Source organism: Mobula hypostoma, unplaced genomic scaffold (genome assembly GCF_963921235.1).
Source record: "Mobula hypostoma unplaced genomic scaffold, sMobHyp1.1 scaffold_36, whole genome shotgun sequence".
Classification (NCBI taxonomy): Eukaryota; Metazoa; Chordata; class Chondrichthyes; order Myliobatiformes; family Myliobatidae; genus Mobula; species Mobula hypostoma.
Window position 1 is genome coordinate 4,697,459 of NW_026948187.1, and position 19,413 is coordinate 4,716,871.

Genomic DNA, 19,413 nt, shown 5'->3' on the forward strand with positions numbered 1-19,413 from the left:
ATAAGGACTCAGTAGACAAGCCCTCTAATCTGTCCTGCCTGAGCAATGCTGTAATATTTTCCCTAACAAGCAATGCTACTCCCCCACCTTTCATTCCTCTGCCTCGATCACATCTGAAACATCGGAACCCTGGAATATTAAGCTGCCAGTCCTGCCCCTCCTGTTCACTAATTGCTATAACTTCATAATTCCACTTGTCAATCCACGCCCTCAACTCATCTGCCTTCCCCGCAATACTCCTAGCATTGAAATATATACACCTCAAAAGATTTTTACCACCACTCACAACCTTTCTATTAGTGGATTTGCTTGAACTTTTAACATTTTCACCCCAGCCACACTGTCAGCTCTGGCACTCTGGTTCCCATTCCCCTGCAAATCTAGTTTAAGCCTCCCCAACAGCACTAACAAACCTCCCTGAAAGGATATTGGTCCCCCTGTAGTTCAAGTGTAACCCGTCTCTCTTGTACAGGTCCCACCTGCCCCAGAAGAGGTCCCAATTATCCTGAAATCTGAAACCCTGCCCCCTACACCAGTTCATCCTCCAGAGCATCCTATTCCTACACTCACTGGCATGTAGCACAGGTAACAATCCTGAGATTACCAACCTCGAGGTCCTGCTTTTCAACTTCCTACGAAGCTCTGTATACTCACTGTCCAGGACCTCCTAACTCTTCCTCGCTATGTCATTGGTACCGATGTGCACCACGACATCTGACTGATCACCCTCCCACTTCAGAATGTCATGCAATCGATCAGAGACATCCTTGACCCTGGCACCCGGGAAGGAATAAGCCATCCTGGATTCTCTGTCACGACCACAGAACCTCCTATCTGCACCTCTAACTATCGAGTCCCCTATCACTACCGCTCTCCTCTTTTCCACCCTCCCTTCTGCACTGCAGAGCCAGACTCAGTGTCAGAGTTCCGGCTACTGCAGCTTGTCCCAGGTAAGTCATCCCCCCCAACAGTATCCAATGCGGTATACTTGTTGTTGAGGGGAATGGCCACAGGGGAACCCTGCTCTGCCTGCCCTTTCCTCTTCCCTCGCCTGACAGTGACTCAATTTCCTGCCCTCTGCTCCTTTGGCGTAACTACCTCCCTGTAGCTGCTATCTATAATCTCCTCATTCTCCCAAATGATCCGCAGGTCATCCAGCTCCTGCTCCAGTTCCCTAACGCGGTTTGTTAGGAGCTGCAAACAACAGGAATTCTGCAGATGCTGGAAGTTCAAGCAACACGCATCAAAGTTGCTAGTGAACGCAGCAGGCCAGGCAGCATCTCTAGGAAGAGGTGCAGTCGACGTTTCAGGCCGAGACCCTTCGTCAGGACTAACTGAAGGAAGAGTGAGTAAGGGATTTGAAAGCTGGAGGGGGAGGGGGAGATCCGAAATGATAGGAGAAGACAGGAGGGGGAGGGATGGAGCCAAGAGCTGGACAGGTGATAGGCAAAGGGGACATGAGAGGATCATGGGACAGGAGGTCTGTGGAGAAAGACAAGCGGGGGTGGGGGGGGGGGATGCCAAGAGGATGGACAAGGAGTATAGTCAGAGGGACAGAGGGAGAAGGAGAGTGAGAGAAATAATGTGTGCATAAAATTAAATATCGGATGGGGTACGAGGGGGAGATGGGGTATTAGCGGAAGTTAGAGAAGTCGATGTTCATGCCATCAGGTTGGAGGCTACCCAGACGGAATAGAAGGTGTTGCTCCTCCAACCTGAGTGTGGCTTCATCTTTACAGTAGAGGAGTCCGTGGATAGACATATCAGAATGGGAATGGGATGTGGAATTAAAAGGTGTGGCCACTGGGAGATCCTGCTTTCTCTGGCGGACAGAGCGTAGGTGTTCAGCAAAGCGGTCTCATGTCTGCGTCGGGTCTCGCCAATATATAGAAGGCCACATCGGGAGCACCGGACGCCGTATATCACCCCAGCCGACTGACAGGTGAAGTGTCGCCTCACCTGGAAGGACTGTCTGGGGCCCTGAATGTTGGTAAGGGAGGAAGTGTAAGGGCATGTGTAGCACTTGTTCCGCTTACAAGGATGACTGCCAGGAGGGAGATCAGTAGGGAGGGATAGGGGGGACGAATGGACAAGGGAGTCGCGTAGGGAGCGCTCCCTGGGGAAAGCAGAGAGAGAGCGGGGAGGGAAAGATGTGCTTAGTGGTGGGATCCCGTTGGAGGTGGTGGAAGGTACGGAGAATAATATGTTGGACACGGAGGCTGGTGGGGTGGTAGGTGAGGACCAGGAGGACCCTATTCCTAGTGGGTAGGTGGGAGGATGGAGTGAGAGCAGATGTACGTGAAATGGGGGAAATGCGTTTGAGAGCAGAGTTGATAGTGGAGGAATGGAAGGCCCTTCTTTTAAAAAAGGAGGACATCTCCCTCGTCTCCTTGTCAGGAGCTGCAGCTGGATGCACTTCTTGCAGGTGTCGTTGTCAGGGACACCGGAGGGCTCCCTGACTTCCCACATCATGCAAGAGGAGCATTCCAACATCCTGCCTGGCATACTCTCTACTCTAAAGAATCTGAACAGAAAAAAAAACTTACCGGAACCTACCCTGGCCTCTGCCTGTTGAGCCAAAGCTGTTCCACTCTGACTCATCCACTCCGACGATGGCCGCTGTCTGTCTGTCTGTCTGTATCTTGTTTTACGGCGGTTGGCATCCAGCTTAATGGTGCATTACCGCCACCCTCTGCTCCGGGATGTGCACTTGAGATGACCGCTGTATATGGTGGTCTGCTTTTAAACCTTGGTCCGCTACGTCACGCACCTGCGCAGTGCAGACCCTTCTCCCCGAGCAGTGTTTAAAACAGACACGACTTTTTCTACCCGATTTCTTCCACTCCCTTCTTCAGCTGCTTGCTTCGACTGAAACAAGAACCGTTGAAATGTTCTCTTTTTAAACCTTGGCGCGCTACGTCACGCGACTACGCAGTGCAGACCCCTCTCCCCGAGCAGTGTTTAAAAATAAGCACAACTTTTTTCTACCCGATTTCTTCCACTCCCTTCTTTAGTTGCTTGCTTCGACTGAAACAAGAACCGTTGTAATTTTAACGCAAACAACAGGAATTCTGCAGGTGCTGGAAATTCAAGCAACATACATCAAAGTTGCTGGTGAACGCAGCAGGCCAAGCAGCATCTGTAGGAAGAGGTGCAGTCGACGTTTCAGGCCGAGATCCTTCGTCAGGACTAACTGAAGGAAGAGTAAGGGATTTGAAAGTTGGAGGGGGAGGGGGAGATCCAAAATGATAGGAGAAGACAGGAGGGGGAGGGATAGAGCCGAGAGCTGGACATGTGATTGGCAAAGGGGATATGAGGGGATCATGGGACAGGAGGTCCGGGAAGAAAGACAAAGGGGGGGGGGGTGACCCAGAGGATGAGGAAGAGGTATATTCAGAGGGACAGAGGGAGAAAAAGGAGAGTGAGAGAAAGAATGTGTGCATAACAATGAGTAACAGATGGGGTACGAGGGGGAGGTGGGGCCTTAGCGGAAGTTAGAGAAGTCGATGTTCCTATAGATGCTGCTTGGCCTGCTGCGTTCACCAGCAACTTTGATGTGTGTTGCGGAGACTGAGATGTTTATCCGAGCAGACAGCCGGTATCTTTCTCAGAGCATCAAATACCGAATACCAGAGGGCATGCAGTTAAGGTGAGAGGGGAAAATATTCAAAGGACATGTGCAGGAAGTAATTAGAAGAAAACAAAACAAAGAGTTGTGGGGTTCTGGAGTGGAGTTCGGGGTGGTGCTGGAGGCAGGTGAAACAGTGGCATTTATGAGGTTCTTAGGCAAAGAAACACACAGAGAACGAAGCGATGTAGACAACATGCAGGGAGATGGATTAATTTAATTAGGCATCACTGGCTCAATTACGTCAGCCCAACATCACAGACCAAAGGGTGTCTTCCTGTCCGGCACTGTTATAGATTCTAACTCGATGAACAATCACAGATCAAGGACATTTTCTTTTCCTCTCCGTCCTGAATTTCTATTTCTTCATGATGAAACTATGACTCATGGTAACAGAATCCTATTTCTGGGGAATCATCACTCGAACCGGTCTGAATAACCTCAAAGAATCAATCAATTCTCCTCATAAATTCCAGAGAATACAGGCCCGGCTCACTCAATTTCTCCTCACACGACACCCTGCCATCCCTGGAGCCAGTGCAGACAGTGTGAGGAATAATCCGGCTCACTCAATTTCTCCTCACACGACACCCTGCCATCCCTGGAGCCAGTGCAGACAGTGTGAGGAATAATCCCTGCACTCTCAGTGCTACCGGGATGTCTTTACTGAGGAAATGCGACGGGACAAGCAAATAATATTCAAGATGCATTCTCACCAGAACCCAATTAGACACCTTCTCTTCCCCAGTCATTCTGCTTCATAGGACAAAAAGAGGCTTGTTTCCCTTAATATTTGTTGTACCTGAATGTTAACTCTCAGTGAATTGTTCAAAATGCTCCTCACGCCCCTCTGAAAGATGACTTCCGTCCCCATGTAAAAATGGCTTTTTCTACCTTGTTCCTCTCGGAATAGTTGGCCTTGGGTCACCCCGCAATTTGTTCATCTACCAGGTCCTCACTCATTCACTTCTGCCTGCGTCCCCAGACCCAATCTGTATCCTTCTCACTACTGATCCTGCCGCACAGCTCTGTAACACCAGCAGACATTGATAACATCGCACATCCAAATGAGTGATGTAGACTGTGAACAGCTGGGGTCTCAGCTCCAATCCCTGATTCACCCTACTCGTCACAGCTTCCCAAACCGAAAGTGGCCCATTTGTTCCCTCTCTCTGTCTTTGAACTGCTGACTAATTCTAAGTCTACGCAAGCATACTAGAACCTTACTTGCTGATCAGAAACTTTGTAAAATTCCACCAACACCACATTCATCAGTTCCTAATGTTTCAACTGTTTGTCATGTTCTGAACCCACACCGTCTCTGACACCGCTACTGCTGCAGTCCTCCCAGCACCGTGTGTGGACGTTAAGGATCAGGGTCAGTCTCTCTACCTGTAGGACACTGTGGTACAGAATACAATGAAAACAATGAACAGATGTGGTTCAGTGTAACAAAGGAATGTGTATCCGGCTTGGGCTCAGTATGGGACTGAATGCCTTCGGTCTGAGTCTGTGGAACTGATGAGTTGTCAGTATCCCTTTGCTCTGAAACACACCTTTGATGTGAGAGATTCTCTTTACTTTGTGTATCGGCAGGGAGGAATATTTTAGTCTTTCACTGAGGGAAGAAGAAGGAAATTGGTCGGTGGGAGAGAGGCAAAATTTAGACGGTTCTATGAAGTGGATGGCTTATGAAAGTCAACCTCTCCAGCAACATATCAGAATGTTTGAGGAACTCAGCGAAGTTTCTCCAGCACTTAGTGTGTGTTCACTATCATTCCCGGGATCTATTCGTATCTGTGTTTCTGTGTGTGTGTGTGTGTGTGTGTGTGTGTGTGTGTGTGTGTGTGTATGTGTGTGTTGTGTGTTTGTTTGTTGTGTGTGTGGGTAGCCAGGCGGGAGTTGAAACACTGAAAATGGGAAACCGCAGGGACAGAAATTAGGGGTCGTACGGTGTCGGTGAAATCTGATTGCAGATTACAGGACAGATGTCAACAAAATAGAGATAACACAGAGAAGGATTACTAGAATGTTGCCAGGGTTTCATCACCTAAGTTACAGAGAAAGGTTGAACAGGTTGGGTCTTTATTCTTTGGAACGTATAAGATTGATGGGAGACTTGATATATATATTTAAAATTACATGAGGGATAGATAGAGTTGACGTGGATAGGCTTTTTTCCATTGAGAGTTGGGGAGATTCAAAAAAGAGGACTTGAGTTGAGAGTTAAAGGGCAGAAGTTCTGGGGGTAACATGAGGGGGAACTTCTTTACTCCGGGAGTGGTGGCTGTGTGATACGAGCTTCCAGCAGAAGTGGTAGAGGCAGGTTCGATGTTGTCGTTTAAAGTTAAACTGGACAGCTATACGGACAGGAAAGGAATGGAGGGTTATGGGCTGAGCGCAGGTCGGCGGGACTAGGCGAGAGTAAGAGTTCGGCACGGACTAGAATGGCCGAGATGACCTGTTTCCGTGCTGTAATTTTTATATGGTTATATGGTTTTATTAATAATTAACCAACAAAAACATGAACCCTGTAAATATGGCTGCTCCAACAGAAAGCTCAGATTTTGTCATAATTTCCACTCCTGACGCAATACCAAATAATTTTGATATATGTCTCTTCAATCTACTCAATATTTACATCAGAGTCAATGGTGTTGAATAAAAATGTATGTCCAAGTAATTGTAACTAATGACGTTAGTCAGGGGTATAACTGTATCTCTCGAGACTGCTCCTTTGTATAAATCAGGGACGTTTTGAAAGCACCAGCTCAGAGTTTCTGCCGGCGCTGTGAATTGAAAAGCAACAGAAATCAAATTCTCACTGAAATGGGTTATCCAGTCATCCTGAGAATAGGGAGAGTGTACTATCCTTTTATTTCAGCCTTTGGAATTCCCGGTAAGCCGCCGTATCGGCTGCTGTAGATGGGAACTGAAGTTGAATTCCATTGTTGTAATCGTTTCTGTCGCTGGATTCCACTGACACATGTCCAGTCCCAGTCTGCCGCATTTCAGGAATGAAATGGAAACATCGGGAATGTGGATTTCAGGATCTCAATCTAAAAACAAACCGATGCTGGAATTCAGCGATTCTGGATTTCAACGGATCAGGCAGAGTTCTCCCAGTTGCTTCTGCTGAATAATGTGATGTTCGGGATTACCTGCTTTTGGTCCGGTAGTGGCTGCACTGAAATCGCAAATAGTCTGTGCTGCTCCCGGTGTTTATACCGATGGATTGTCTGCATTTGTATGTGAGCGGTCGTGTGAGGTGCAATAATCAAACTATTGACTGGTAGTAACTCTTTGGTAAATGTGAGGAAACTCGAGGGTTTTTAATAAATGTTTGCGCTGTGACTGAATGTGAAGCAGTTGAAGAACAATTCAATGAAGTCGTTGTTGAGCCAATTATCACAGCGGACGTGTAATCAACATTATAAAATCTATTATATTATATCTACATCTCACACTGATTCAGTTATCTAAAAGCGACATTGAGTTGGCTACTGGACGATGAATTCCTCTCCCCTGCTTCCCTGCGATGGTTTCAATGGGAGGTGTCATATCCATATCTCTCTCTCTCACGTTGTGTGAGATTGCGTTTTAATTGTGGTAACAGTCAATGTTCTGTTGTAAAGTCACTGATGGCAGATGCTGGATTAGGAAGCAAACGTGGGAAATACTTTAAACACTTAACCCCAATCGGTTTGAATGGAAAGAGAAATCTTAACAGGTTTGCAGGGACCTCTCTGAGTACATTTATGAGAAGAGACACTTTAACTGTTTTTTTTCGACAAATTTTCTTTTGTCTGGATGAGTGTTTCCAGAATATTCCGTTCTTTTGTACCGTCCTTCGATTGTCCTGTCAGGGAACACCATAGAAGCTGATGATTGTCTGTTGGAACTATCCCGCAATTAAAGTGCTGATGTATTCATTTTATGTCACGAAATGCGGAGGCGCCAGTAGAAAATGTTCCATCCAGTATGGACTCTGAGGAGATAATTCCCCAGTTTTCACATCCCGCTGCCACTTCGCATTTCGGTCATCAGTAAGGAATCCGTACACAAAATATATTGATTTTATTTTACTGTGTAACGTCCTTCTTTGTCTCCTCCAGATCTGCGCCCTCTTTGGAATCTTCCTTCACTAAACGCGTCAATGACATGGAAGTATGACGGTATCCGCTCACATTGCTGTACTAGCCTCTGCTCAGTGTTTTTTCAGCTTGCTGTTCCCTGTCTCTCTTTCAGCGAACCTGCTGGCGGTTGTGATTGTGTCTCGGGGAAAGTGCGGTCTGTCCAAATGCGTCAATCGTTACATGATGGGAATGGCCGCCGCCGATCTCTTGATGGTTATCTCCTATCCGCTGCTGACGTGGACTGCTTGGATTTATTTTCCCCGATCATTCCTGTTCATCACTCCTGTGTGCAGATTTTCTGGATGGTTAATTTTTGCGAGCACTGCGACCTCAGTCTGGCTGACTGTCGCTTTCACCGTCGATCGATTTGTGGCTATTTTCTGTGAGAAGCTGAAAACAAAATATTGGACCGAGCGGACGGCGGCTGTGGTTATCGGGACAGTGAGTGTGCTGGCCTGTTTGGAGACTGTCCCCTGGGGCTTTGTATACGAGCCCTTAGTAATAATGGATAATGTTCCCTGGTATTGTGTTCATACATCGAGCTACAAAAGTTCTCCCTCATGGGCGGCATTTGCAATGTTTCACCGCATTTTAACCCCTTGTGTCCCATTCTTTCTGATTTTGCTGCTCAATATACGAACTGTTAGGAAGATTCTAGCAGCCAGCCGAGCCCGCCGGGGGCTCCGGGGAAGAAGGAATGGAGAGAATGACAAGGACCGGGAGATGGAGAACCGACGCAAATCCATCGTTTTCCTCTTCAGCATATCCGGTAGTTTTAAACTGTGCTGGGTAACACGGCAGGCATTTTATATCTATCAGCGGATTTCAATGAGTTTTGTTTATTATTCTGTAACAGATCCCCGCTACCTTACTGAAGACATATCGGGAATGTTGCAGATTCTCAGTTCCTGAACCAACATTTTTATTTACGCCCTGACCCAGAACAAATTCCGAGAAGAACTCAGGGATATGCTGAAATACCCAATGAATCGGATTGTGGACCAAATTAAACGTTGGAAATAAATACTGTAATTTATTACAATCAAGCTGCATTCATGATCCTTATTTTGTAAACCCACTTGTGTATAAATGGAAACAATGTGATGAACAGAGTTATAGAACTAAGACGGGAGAAAATCTGCTGATGCTCGAAGTAGAAAACACCGCACACTATTCGGATTTACGCTTTTTCTCTATTTGCTGTCTGGTCTGCTGAGTTCCTTTAACATTTTGTGTGTGTTGCCTCGGAGTAATAAACCAGTTTCTTACAGCTGATTCTGAAGGCATCACTGACTTCAGCGTCCCAGTGAAATCCACTTTGCACCTTACCTCACGCCCCGATTACATTGAACGTTGTGGCGAATCTGTTACCTCTGTTTCCCGGTTCTAACACAACTGCCTGATCATGTGGTATACTTTCGTCAGGAATAACCACTGCTTTTCCCGTCATAACCCGTCCTTTCTTTCACCCTTGTTTTCTCCCCTTTCTCAACCTGTAGGTTCTCCTCTCAGTTATCATGAACTATCTTCCAGTAGCACAATTGTAACTGTCTTACATATGACAACAAAATACCATTGTCTTTACCACAGCGAGAGAGAGAGAGAGAGAGAGAGAGAGAGAGAGAGAGAGAGATAGAGAGATGTGGGGGGACGGATAGGAGGGAGATATCCTGAATGCGAGAAATATGTGAAGATAATGTAAAGTTTGGGGTGCTGATATTGTACTGGGTCTCGGGGGAACACGAGGAATCAAGAAGCAAGTTAAATTGTGAATTGGGAGAGTGAATAATGACGAGGAAATGACTAGAGTGAAGAGTATTAACGGGAATCCCAAGGTATTTTATACATTGTAAACACCATAAACATTGTAAACACTGTAAACACTGTAAACACACCACGATTAAATTGAAGCTTGTGGTGAATCTGTTACCCCGGCTTCCCGGTTCTGACAAGAAGGCCCGATCTCGGAGTACATTTTCATCTGTAGCTATAATATCCCTCAAATTAACTGGGATCCTTAGTGTAGAAGCTCAGAGGAGAAGAATTTGTTCGTTATTATCGTGTAAAGACTTAGCGATATTTACCGTCTGTACGACGTCAGTCTGTGCAGATTTAGCATGTCACCTGAAACTTAGGCCAACTTCTAGAGTAGTATAGTGGAGAGTACCCTGACTTGTTGCTTCGTTGTCTGGTATGGAAACACCGAGTTCCTTGAATAGAATAAACAATGAAAAGTTGTGGATGCAGCCAGTCCATCAGATTTACATCCCTCCCCACCGATGAAAACATCGGCAAGGAGCGAAATCACAGGAAAGCAGCATTCATCATCAGGGACGCCCGTCACCCAGGTGATGCTCACTTCTCGATGCTGTTATCCAGAAGGAGTGACAGGAGCGTCAGGTCCCATAGCAACAGGTTCATCAATACTTCTACTCGTAAATGATCAGGCTCCTCCAGCAGAAGGGATAATTTAACTTACCCCAGCAATGAACTCACATGGGAGTTCCTTGCCCTTCCATTCGTCTATTGTTGTAGAAGGTACTTCACAACGCCCATAGTCTCACCAGTGCCCTCTTTGTCCTATCCCTCCTCTTCCTCCCAAGCCCATCGGTGCCCCCCCCCACCCCCGCGAGGAACATATGTACACATGTGGATTCTATATATATAGTTCATTCAATGAGTCAGCCTTTAGAATTAAATCATACATAAACAAGACGATATAAAACAGTCCGTCTACTGTTTCAAGGTTAAATACCGCTATTGCCATCTAGATCACAGTCGATCCCTGGATTGTGTCCGTGGACATTGGATGTCCTTTCGCAGCCATTCTGTGTCCGGCAGTAGCCACTGTCTCACCGCATCCCTGACGCTCACATTAACCAGGGATTCGCCCATTTTAAGTCAGTACGTCACTCCCAACTTTGTGCTCATTTCTACCATCACTCCCTTTCCAGCAGCCACTTCAAGTGACGCCGCGGGCATTTGGAGTCAATCTGGGCTTCTTCTCGTCCCTAGAAGTCAAATGTGATTGTTAACCGCAGTGGTTCTGAGATCCACCTGTAGCCTCTCTGTGTCACAGCCACAGATTCGGCAGCGCAGTAGATACGGCAACTGCGCTTGTGGACATGCACGTGTCAACTAATTATTAACTCATTGTGGTAATATTTAACACCATACCCGTCTTCGTAGTGCTTGTTCGAGACTTGGACATAGCTAGGCTTTGATATCTGCATTCCACCTTGGCTGTAAAATCGGACTGTGGATTCAACTGAATCTGAAGACGAGCGGTGCTGTATTCGTTTTATTCTTGGTTGTTCTTTCGAGCCGCAGTGTAGGCTTCGTTTTCCGTTTGAGCATTTTGGTCAATGATCCTGTTTGGCCGAGCGGTTATTGTTTTCCTTTTCCCTTTAACACTGTTCGCATTAAGGTCTGTGAAATATCGACCGGCTCCAGTGTCTCTCACTCCGCACTTGGGTCATATCCGAACCGGGTGACGCTCTGTCTCTTCCGCGTCCCTCCTTCCCCTGCGTCCCCGCCTGTCTCAGCGACTCTCCCTCTTCCACACCGCTCTACGTCTCCGCTGACTTTTCGATGTGTCATTCACTCATTCACTCCGTCTCTGCCGCTCACCTTTCTAAGGCGTCACTAACTCCTTGATGCCCCTGTCTACACATCCGACGGGTTCTCTTTCAGCCAGCACACCTCTCCCTTTGCCTCGACAAAACTAACCGTAGTGACGGTCGTTTTCAATCGATGTCTTACTCCTTTCTTTCCAGGCGCTCTTTTTAACCAAGTGATCATTAACCCAACCAGCCCATCAGACACTTTCGGTCAGTCCGTCACTCCTTCCCAATTGATCATTTTACACCGACCCGTTACCCTCTCTTTCTTCTCAATGTGTCACTCCGTCTCCTCTGGCCATTTTACCCGGTGGGCCTCTCCTTCCCTTTTTGCTCGTCACTCTCTCCTTTCGACCATAATAACAAAGGCGTCAGTGATCATTTCATGGCGGCCCGCCACTCCCTTTGGATTTCAGTGAGTCGCCGCTTTCTTGACATCCGTTTTCTGTCTCTGTATTTTCCATTTTCTTTCTGTCTATTTTCCCTCCCTGGTGAACATTGTCACCCTCCTTCCTAGTGACGATACTAACTCGACGCGTCACTCTCTCCCTGGTGACAATATTAAATTCTGGCTTTTTAACTCCGTCCCTAGCTCCAACTTTTAATCAGCACATAACTTCCTCCCTGGTGTTAGCCAGAGGAAACTACAGTCTAACCAAGGACAGGACACGCAGGCAAACCAGTTGTCTTTGCTCCCCCCTATTTTGCGGACTCTGAATTGATTCTTACTGTTGGATAATCTAATAGGAGTAATTGAATGTGGATACAAGCAACAAGGTATTGGCCTGCTAAATCTGAGGCCGTTCCCATGGGAGTAGGTACTTGTTATGTAAAATGCCAGACCTACCAAAGAAGCAATCTGTATTCTCGTGAATCTCTGCCTGGGTTGCCTCATTTAACTGTATTGGACCACTCAGAGTGTAAAGGCAGAAACACACAAGGCTGGGGAGAGCAGAATCACGAAACAATGTTGGTTGTAGCCCTGTACAATGACCAGTAAGAAGGTCATCCAGGTAGTTCAGGTGACCTTGAGTCAAATGGACGGAGATCCAACAGCCCAGTTAATGAGGGACAGTATAAGACTCAGGAACTGCAAATACGCAGGGGAGATAACTCTCCAGCAACCAGAGACCTACCACCGCGGATAAGGTGGATCCCACGGACACGTGGTGATCGGGACCACAGGCAACGCCTGGACAGCCTAGTCACCTTTTCCCAGGTAATAACTTTTCTCTTCATTCAAGTAGGGTGCACGCCTGGAAGATAGTTTGTGAACCCGCGCTTTTTAGTTCAGACAATAGCAGGTACTTTTCGGCAAACACGGATTCTCTGTGCCTCACTGATCATTATTACAAAGGGTAATTCTTGTAACAGAACTGGAGTCCCTGTTGGGGTTCGAGAACAAATCTCTCTGTTCAGCGGGAGAGTCGGGTCGGACCACGCAGGTGAGGTACAGAGAGATCTGGGACTGGGTAGTTAGCAGTTGCTTCCACCTCCAACCCACCAGGAAGAAGAATGTTGGAAATTCAGCAGGTCCAAAAGACTTGGATTGTTTTGAATGGAGGATGACTGGCAGAAAATTTAAACAATTACAAAAATCAGTCGTAATTGCTAGTTTAATGGATGATTTGATTAAATTACGAGAAAGTGCTAAGGCAGAATGGCACAGATTAGAAAGAGAAAACGAATGTCAACATAAAGCAGAAGCCGAGCGAGATAGGTTACAACAGGAAGTCCTGGAATATCTGCAAAGAGCTGACGCCGAGAGAGAGAGGTTGGAGGGAGAACACAAAAGGCTCCAAAAGGACATAGAAACCTACTATTTGAGATTGCCTTGGAGCCCTTGGCAATCGCTCTTCGTGATTCACCCAATATTTTTGGCATTATTCGTGGGAATGGGACGCATAAGGTATCATTATATGCAGATGACCTGTTACTATATATCTCTAATTCAGAGAAATCCATCCCTGCAGTAATATTATTACTTGCCAATTTAGTAGTTTTTTTTTCTGGTTATAAGTTGAATCTTAATAAGAGTGATCTTTTTTTCCATTAAATATTCAAGTTCCAATCTATTAACAATCACCATTTGGACTGGTTACAGATTATTTTACTTATTTTACTGTTAAAATTACTAAGAAGCATAAGGATCTATTTAAAGTTAACTTTTTACCCCTCATTTATCATGTTAAACAATTGCTTACCAAATGATCACCATTGTCCTTATCATTGATTGGTCAAGATGACTATTTTACCTAAATTTCTGTATCTATTTCAGGTGGTACCAATCCTCATCTCTAAATCCTTTTTTTGATATTATTGATTCTAAAATTTCTTCATATATATGGCAGAATAGAAATCCTAGATTAAGTAAGAAATATTTACAGAAATCAAAAAAAAGGATGGCGGTTTGGCGTTGCCGAATTTTGATTTTATTACTGGGCAATTAATATTCAATGTCTGATGTTCTGGACACAAGATTTGGATGAAATTCAATGTCCACGATGGGTGAACCTCGAGTGTGAGTCTGTACAGGGGTTCTCATTGGCTTCTATTTTACGGGCTTGTCTTCCCTTTGTACTTAATAAACTGAATAAACAGAATATTAATCCAATAATTAAACATACAATACGAGTATGACTTCGATTTCGTAAATTTTTTGGATTGAATAAATCTGTCCTAACAACTCCTATTATATCCAATGTTGTTTTCTTCCAACCATCCAGAACTGATCAAGCTTTTCTTTTATGGAAAACGAAAGGAATAATATGTTTTCGTGATTTATTCATAGATAATTATCTCATGTCCTTTGAACAGTTGTCTAATAAATACAATTTGCCTAGATCACATTTTTTTTGAGATATTTACAGATTAGAAACTTTTTGAAGGTTATTTTACCTACTTTTCCGATATCACAGCAAACTGAAATATCAGAAAATATTTCAGGATTAAACTCCTATCAGAAGAGTTTAATAGCAATTGTTTATGATTTAATTACGAAATACCTTTAGGTATGGCTGATAAAATTAAGAATGAATGGGAAAGAGAACTTCAGGCATCTTTACCTATAGAGAAATGGAAGAAAATTATCCAACTAGTTAACACTTCTTCAATGTGTGCCAGACACGTTTTGATACAATTTAAGGTGGTCCATAGGGCCCTTATGTCTAAGGATAAGTTAGCTGGCTTTTATGGTCATATAAATCCTGTGCGTGGCAGATGTAATTCTGAGGTAGCTCCCTTGACACATATCTTATGTTCTTTCACGCTTTTGGAAAAATATTGGAAAGACATTTTTGATATTATTTCAGTAGTTTTGCTGATTTATTTACAACCCCATCCTATTACTGCAATTTTTTGTACTACCAGTGATGGACTCCAGTCATTTATCCCCTTCAGCTTGTCGTTTGATTGCATTTGTTACATTAATAGCCAGAAGATCTTTTTTTTTCAATGGAAAGAATCTAATCCCCCTACTACATTTCAATGGTTTTCCCCAAACTATAACATGTTTAAACTTGTAAAAAAAAGAGTGGTACTATCGATCCTTCGGTTAAATTTGAAAAAAAAAAAGAACAAACCTGGAGACCATTTATTCAATATTTTTATATGATCTAAGCTGACCTTTTCCAAATCCTTTTTAATAACTTTTTGTTTGTGTATAGAGGAGCGGAGTTAATGGCAAATAATGATTTTAACCGATGAAATATGGTAGCCCAGTCTATGTTTTGTTTTGTTTTGTTTTGTTTTTAGTGTAGGGGGTAAAACAAAACTTGTTTGATTTTTTTTCATGTTCAGTTATTAAGAGATTGGGAGGCTTAAATTAAATATATTACTCGGAGTCTGTGTCTGTGTACGTTAACCGTTATCAATGTGATCCCGATCTCCTTGTATTATTACCATTGTTATGTTTATCAATTTGAAACTCAATATAAAAGATTGAAACAGAAAGAAAGGAGGTGGAAACCTTCAGAGAAAGGATTACTGAGTTACAGTACCAGAGAGGTACGGGCCTGATGCATATGAAACAGTTTCAGTTGAAGTGTGAGAAATTACTTGAAGAAAATAAAAGTAAACTAGATGTCAGTGATGCGCCACCAGCAGTCTGATCGTTCCGTTTACTGTATGTTGAAGTGATAGGTCACTTTGAAGGAGGAAGTCCTGCCAGTGATCTCACTCACTTTCGAGAAGTGTAAAGAAATTAATTGCTAATCTTCACGCTCGATGGTGAAACTTTGCTTTCATTCACGAAATACCTGAACCTATAGCATATTGTTTGCGCGAATTCACGGTTCAGGAAACAGTCAATATGACCAATTGGAGATGAAGGGAATTCCCCAGCTGACGTCATTAGGATTAATGCAAAGGTTTTTTTCAGCGTAACATGGACATGCAAACGCTGGTGGAAAGTGCTGGTACTGCAGGGGTACAATATATGCAATCTAAACGGAGAGCAGAAGCTCTAAACGTAGAGACAGGGCACAAAAATAATACTCCCTGTCGATATTCGTCAGAAAATCCGTCTTTACAGTTGTAGTGTTCTCTAAAAGAAAGCGGAAATTCTACCGCTGTTCTCCATAAATAATTATCGATATTCTTATGTCCGTAAAAAAAGAACAAATTCCCAGGGCTGAGAGAGATCTTATCCCATGGCGTGTGTGGTAGTCTGGGTGGAAATTTCTAAAGACATGGAGACACACAGCACAGAAACAGGCCACTCGGCTCGTGTAGTCATGCTGAACTATTCTGCCGAGTCCCATTGACCTGCACCGTGACCGTAGCCCTGCACTCCATTCCCAAACTTCTGTTGCATCTGTACTACCCAAACTTCTGTTGTATCTGTACTTACCCAAACTTCTGTTGTATCTGTACTTATCCAAACTTCTGTTGTATCTGTACTTATCCAAACTTCTGTTGCATCTGTACTTATCCAAACTTCTGTTGCATGTGTAGCCGAGTAGGCTTGTCCGCACGTTCGTCTAGGGAAATCAGCTTTCGGCCCCGCCAAAACACAGCATTCAAACTTGGGTGGATGTTGTGTAAGTACCCCAGTACAAACTCACAACGCAAATTTCAGACAGTACGCAATAACCGAGTCAATGATTACACTTTATAACTCTGATTTTGTTGTGTGGTTATTAGAGAAACAAAATATAAAAGACAAAAGCGCCACTCTTATTAAAGTTAACATTCCGTGCATAAAATCCTCCTTTAACGACCTCCACCGAAACGCCGCCATTCTCCGGACGCTCGAATTCCCATATTCTCCGTCTGCTGAACACCGAGCGCTCCCCGCACTCGTTCTTCCTCTTTCCTCGCCTCGACCGAAAGCCCGCGAGCAAACTCGGTTCCTAGACATACAAGATAGAATAACATGTCTCCCATTGGTTAGTTTCCCGTTATCTGTAAGTATAACCCAAACATCGCAGCTACAGAGAAACCAGTACATCAGCAGTTAGCATTACAGGGAAGCCACTACAGTAGTCTTAGCAGTTAACATTACTGAGAACCCCACACATGTTGTAATCAATCCTCTGCTCGTTAGTCCCGAAGCCAGCCTGTTCCACTCTCACCACCCGCATGTTCCCCTTAAGAATTTCACCTTGCACCATTAACCTCCGACCATTAGTCCCACCAAGCCTCAGTGGGAAAGAGCCTGCTTACTATTACCCTATCCAACCCCTAAAAATCTCTATGAACTCATTCAATTTCATTGCTATCTTTCCTTCCGAAAGGTGACCAGGACTGCACACAATACGCCTAATCGGCCTCACTGACGTCTTATTCAACTCCAACATAACATCTCATCTCCGATACTCAATACCTTGACCTATGAAGGTCAATGTACCAAAAGTTCTCTTTACCACCCTGTCGACCTGTGATGACACCTTCGAGAGATTTTAGATATCGATTCCCGGATCCCTCTGTTCCACCGTACTCATCGGTGCCCCAACATTCAACGTGTAAGCCTCTCAAAGTGCAATGGCTCGCAGTTCTCTGCATGAAATTCCATCTACCACTTTTCAGCTCAATTTTCCGGCTGATCCAAAGACTCTAAGTGACTCTAACAGATTTTCCGGAAGTCTGATAAATTTAGAACTCACGCCAATGACATTAAATCTGTGATAAGTCTGAAGGAACGAGCTGTTCCAGAGTTTTAAGTCTACAGATCCCCATAGGTAAAACACCAAAGAATATGCGCTGTATTTCCCCCGCGTTTCTTTACCCAGACCGGGGTGAGAACAGAACGGCGTCCTGGATGTAACAGATTCCCGGAGCCACTGAACGATGAATTCCCAGCCCAACATTTCCATATAAACTGAAATGCATGCTTCCTTTAATTACACGAGACACGGTGCATAAGAACAGAGACATGATATTGTTGTACATCGTTCTACTCAATTATCTGTGCAATCATTGGAGTTTCATGGAATAAAACGCCAGACACAGTTCCACTGTATCTCGGTACACGTGAGAGGACTAATCCGAAACCAGCACGAAACCGATGAGCCGGATAGGTGTGTGACCGCTGTAGCGAAACACCCTGAGGCTGAGAGGATCGCCATTATCGAGAGATGATAACCAGTTTGTAATATATCCCACGCAAGGAGGCGTCAGCATCCAGGCACCACAGATGGTTCTGAAGTACAGCGAACACAGAGAATATGGGATCGCTTTGTTCCTCACCGGGTGAGTTGCTGCAGATCTGAAACCGATTGCGTGAGCGCCCGGCGGCGGCAGAGAGTCTGACAGAGCAGAAGGATCTGGGTGAACATTTGGGTAGAAGGGGCGTAAAAGTTTCGCCATCCAGTTCTAGTCAGGGAGAACACCTTACCGGAAATGACGTGCCGCCGTTTCGTACTCTGTGAACTTGCGAACCTGTGATATCCAAGTAGCCGTTCACTTCTCACTGTGGTCCGGACAAGGGAACTCCATGTGAGCGGCCTGATCTGTCCACGGACTGTGACTCCCCCATGGTGGGGAGACTGATTCAGATATGATCTCCAGGTGGATGGAATTGGAAACGGTTTAATATTGTCACATGTACTGAGATGCTGTGAAAATCCAGTCCTGTGTACAGTTCAAATCATTATATAGAGCCGTGAAGTAGAATAAACGGAAAAAGGTCAAACAGTTACAATTCTGAATAAAATGTAACAACCACAGAAACACTGAACAACAAGTCTACAAAAAAGGAGGAAAATCACAACGCAATAAATTGGGAGGTGAAGAGTCCATATTATCGTACTCGGGATCATTTCAACAATATTTTATCAGCAGAGCAGAAGACCTGCCCGAGCCTGTAGTTATGTGTTTGCTGTACTCTGTACTTTTACTCGTGCTTTCCTGATTTTTTCCAGAAAACAGCTCCTCGGTCAGTTCTCCTTCCTCTCTGCTCAGAGAGACACATTCAGTGATACAGTTTCGGTCTGATCCGGCCTCTGTGATGGCGGCAACCCGTAGAGTTTCGGCTCTCTTCAACCAGCCGCGTTCGATAAAACCTGATAGCGGTCGTGCTCTAAAAAAATATTGTTAATTTTGTCACCACACAGTGCCGTAAAAACGAACAATGTAGCTGGGAAAGACAGACAAAGCTGGAAGATCTGTACCAACACCTGTTCTTTTACCCAGGCCCTGCAATAGCCCTGTCGGGAGAGACTGCAAATGCAATGCAAATCCCTCGACATGTCTGTGTTCGGATGCCGCTACTGCCAAGGTAATACTAAAAATAACCGAGAGCAACTGCACCCCACATTGCGGATTGGCATTCGCATTTCCCCAACATTAACATCGATTTTTCAAACTTACGTTCACATTGTGATTGCATGATGTTTCTGGAATGCTGGAATTTATCAGAGCGATACCCGGGACAAGAGCTAATTACCAGTATGACCTGCGAGCTGGGTGAACCGGACCGTTCGCACTCACTGTTAAACGGGAGAGGTTTCGGGAACACAGGAGAGGTTTCACGCTGGAGCGGAGCAGTGCGGCTGGAACAGGCGAACAGTGGGACTTTGACGGCAGAACG